At 41.1% G+C, this 4,216-nt stretch overlaps 1 pseudogene; it reads right to left on the bottom strand.

Moving 5' to 3' along the window:
* Nucleotides 1-471: 471 nt before the first annotated feature.
* LOC114894209 lies at nt 472-2,240 on the bottom strand (annotated as a pseudogene).
* Between the last annotated feature and the right edge of the window lie 1,976 nt (nt 2,241-4,216).

Here is a 4,216-nt window from a genome sequence, read left to right as displayed (position 1 = left end):
CTCCAATAAAGATGTAAAAATAAAATAAAAATAAACTGGGTTTTTAAAATTCTATAATATTGCTTTTCGTTGTTGTTGTTAAAAAGGCAAACAAACAGTATTTACTCTTGTAGCTAAATTGCACATCTAATACCATAGAAAACCTTTTAATGGAATAACTTGTAAAATCTCTACCCCAACAAATTAATTCAGTGTCTAGGGAGCACCCTATTGAAAAATAGTGGATTAAGTCCTACAGTGTCTGTAATTGAGTTTTAATAATTGGTGCGTTGCTATACTGAATACAAAAGTGTGATAGAAAGGAGTCAGGCCTTGTAAATGGCTGGATAAACAGTCATTTTTATAGCTAATTGATTCCATTAGACTTGCTAAGTGGTAGAATGATTCAAAATATTGATTGTCTTTAGTTATGGAAAAATAACAAAGTACTAGTGAAGACACAAAAAAAATTCCTTTGAGTTGGAGATTCATTCATGGACAAGTCCATTTGTCTTCCGTTTCTCAATCACAATAGTCTGTGTGTCACTCCCTGGTGGTATATATTCATAGTTATTATACAGGAGGCCTAGGATTGGATATTGTGTTCCGTACTTTCTAGTGTTAATAGTTGTCCCTCCACCACTGAAAGGTCAGTTATGAGATGAATATATTTCTTGTCTCAATTTCGAGAGTTCCTCTGACTGACACTTTATAAGGGAATCCTTGTCTTCCTGCAAGCTTGTCAGATCATGAATCTTGAATTAGAAGTCACTGAAACTTCCTTCTCTTCTTGAAACATCTTTTTGGTACTGATTTAATTGAGTCCTTAGTTTGCGGATCTCTCTGTCTTTCTCCGTTCTTAAGTTTTTTACCATCTCCCTATAATGGTTGCCAATCTCATCCATTTTAGCCTGCAGCATTGGGCCTGTGCAAGTCTCAGAAACTTGCATTCTAAGATTTTTCTTCTCTTGCTCTAAATTAGGCTTACAGTATTCCAGTTCTTTTAGTCTATATTCTATGTCTGATAACATACGCTGAAGAGAGAGATTGTTTTCTTCCAATGCTTGGCACTTTGCTTGGCATTTTGAGGTTGAGTCTTGAAGTCCTTGCTGCTGCTGGTGATTATTTGCTCTCACTGATGCCAAGAGTTCTTCAGACTCTTTTATTTGAGTTTCTTTGAATGCCAAGTCTTTCTCAAGTCTTATCTTGTCATTTTCCAGTGATGTCAAGTCATTGTGAAGATGTCCTCACTCCTCCTGTATGTTGCTGAATGTGGACAGCACTAGCCGTAGTGATTTATCAGACATACCCCTCATCTGCAGCATAGAGAAGTTGCTGTTTTGTAAGTTCTTACAGTCCTTTTGGAATCACTGATTCAATGTCTTCTGACTCATCTGTAGACTCAAAGTCCTGTTTGCTTCCTCCAGTTCTCTGCATATGTTCTAATAAGGTCTTGTATTTTTACAGCTTAGATCAGCAAGCAACTCTCCAAAATACTTGGGGGTCAATTTTTCACGGCCATCATCCTGAATTACCACCTGCTCATGTGCCTGGTTTGAGCCACCATGACACAGTTCAATTCCAGTGTTTGTAGAAATTGAATCACTTCCTGTGATGGTTTGGATTTGCTGGCTAGAATGTTATTGTTGACAGTGTGGAGAGTGGATGATCTGGGGCTGTTGGACAGTGTGATGATGGCTGAACCTGAGGATAGCATTCCTGATCCATATTTAGCTTTTCCACTTTTCTTATGGTTTTTTCATAAATAACATTATCTCCTGGAAAGAAATGGCCTCCTCTTAGGAATGGAGACAGTGGTTCCTGTTCAGGATTTTGCACTATATATCACCTAAAAATGGTCTGTGGATATGTAGTGACTCTCACTGTTGGAGAATGGAGTTCCTGTTCAGTATTTGGGGTTGTATGTAGAGTGCTTGGGGCACAAGTAGATATTTTCAGAGTTGGAGAATGAAGTTCCTGGGAATGGTCACTCCAAACCAAGCTTTTGTAGGGGGAGGTAGTTTTGAGAGGGGAGAGCACTTCCCATGAGCTGATGGGGTCCAACTCCTGAACCACCTTGTTCATGGGCCCACTGTAAGTCCTCAGTCACTCATACACAACATTTTTTCTGGAGGCTGCTGGGCTTGGCTTGACTGATGGTAGGAGTGGTAATTCTGGGGCTGGCACTGCAGCACCTCTGGGGACTGCTGAGTCCCACAGCTGCTGCTGCTCATCTCACTCCAATAGCTTGAGTTCGTCATCTTCTCAGTGGTCAGCAAAGTTCTCCCCAGATGCTCTCCGTGACAGCAGCAGAAGCAGGTCTGGCCAAAATTCGATCCCAAAAGACATCTTGGGACAATTGGCAAAACTAGGAGGGAATCTGAAGATAAGATGATAGTAATATTTCAGTGTTCCTGATTTGGAAGGTATTGTGACAATGCAAGAGAATGTCCTTATTTGTAGGAAATACACACAAATATTTAGGGATGATAAGGCAAAGTGTCAACTATTTATTCACAGATGTTTCTGAAAAAAATAGTTCTTTGTACTATACTTGCAGACTGTCTTTAATACTGAAATTATTTCCAATATTTTTTAAAAATAGTGACATTCTTTTGTAATGGAAAAACTCATATCTGTTATAAAACCAATAACCAGCTAACATGTACTGGGAGCTTATTGTGTGCCAGACTTTGTTTTGAATGCTTTACATGTATGAATTCTTTGTCTTCACAAAGAGCAGATGCAGTGTGGCCAATAACTATCTTCATTTCACAGCTGAGGGACACAAAGTTTCAGTAACTTGCCCTAGTTCACGTAAATGGTAAGTGACTGCCCAGGCAGTCTAGTTCAAACTCCCTCACTCTTAATGACCATATACTCTCCTTTGATCCTCTTGTCTACGTCAGTGACCTTAAATACCATTGATAACCCAAGAACTCCTAAAGTTATTCTTCCATCTGGGACCTCTGTCTTAAATATTATAACTACCTACTCAGTAGCTCCACTTAGAAAGCAAATTTAATATTTCAAAACTGACCTTCTTCTCATCCCCCTAAAAGCTGCTACACCCATAGGCTTCCCCATTTCAGTAATTGGGAACCCCCTTCGTCCAGGTGTTTGACCAAAAATCTAGGAGGCATCCTTGACTCCTCTTGTCTCTCAACCCGCATACTTCCTATCAGAAATTTTGTTGATTCTACCTTAAAACACATCCAGAATCCAACCACGTCTCTCCATCTCCACTGCTTAGATTCACCCACCACCCTCTTTTCTAGATTGTTGCAATTAGCGCCTCACTGGTCTCCCTGCTTCTGTCCTTGCCTCATCCATTCTCAATAGAGCCAGCAGGGGATACTTTTAAACAAAAGCCTGATCCTGTCCCTTCTCTGCTCAAAACCTTGTGATAGCTGCTCTCGTCACTGAGAGAAAACTACAAAGTCCTTACCTGGACTCCCATGGGCTCACCTCATCTCCTTTTCCTTTCTCTATGCTTTTTTCATAGGACTTATCACTTTCTAACACACTCCATCATTTACTTATCTGTTTTATTTATTATTTATTATGTATTGCTTGCCTTTCCCCCTACTCCCTAAAATGTAAACTCCAAGAAGGCAGCGAGTTTTGTCTGTTTGGTCCACTGGTAATTCCTAAGCACCGAGAACCTGGTACATAATGGGTGCTCAATACTTGTGGAGTGAATGAATGAATGACTACAATACAATACAATATAAAGAAGGAATGCAGGGAAGGGTAAAAAGAAGGCAGGAGACAGAATGGGAGGAAAAGAAGAGAGAATCCTCAGTCTAGGACTGCAGAGAAAGTTCCCTGGTCCTGCCAGCTCCTCCAGCTTATCCCATGATCTGTGACTAGAAGTTTCTAGGAAACCATAATGTTTAGGAAAATCATTCTTTTGGGAAGACAGCGATGAGTACTTGACAGTAAGGAAGGCTTGACAATGAGATAGTTCTAGGCTCAAATCTAGGGCTCACCAACGTCTGTCATTTCCCTTGTGGCAGAAAGGCAATTTTCTTTTTTTTTTTTTTTTTTTTTGCGGTACTTAGGCCTCTCACTGTTGTGGCCTCTCCCGTTGCGGAGCACAGGCTCCGGACGCGGAGGCTCAGCGGCCATGGCTCACGGGCCCAGCCACTCCACGGCATGTGGGATCTTCCCAGACCGGGGCAAGAACCCGTGTCCCCTGCATCGGCAGGCGGACTCTCAACCACTGCGCCACCAG

Source organism: Monodon monoceros, unplaced genomic scaffold (assembly GCF_005190385.1).
Source record: "Monodon monoceros isolate NGI ecotype Baffin Bay Population unplaced genomic scaffold, NGI_Narwhal_1 Super_Scaffold_13, whole genome shotgun sequence".
NCBI classification, from domain to species: Eukaryota; Metazoa; Chordata; class Mammalia; order Artiodactyla; family Monodontidae; genus Monodon; species Monodon monoceros.
The sequence above is the reverse complement of the archived record's forward strand: the minus strand, read 5'-3'. Positions and strand labels throughout refer to the sequence as shown.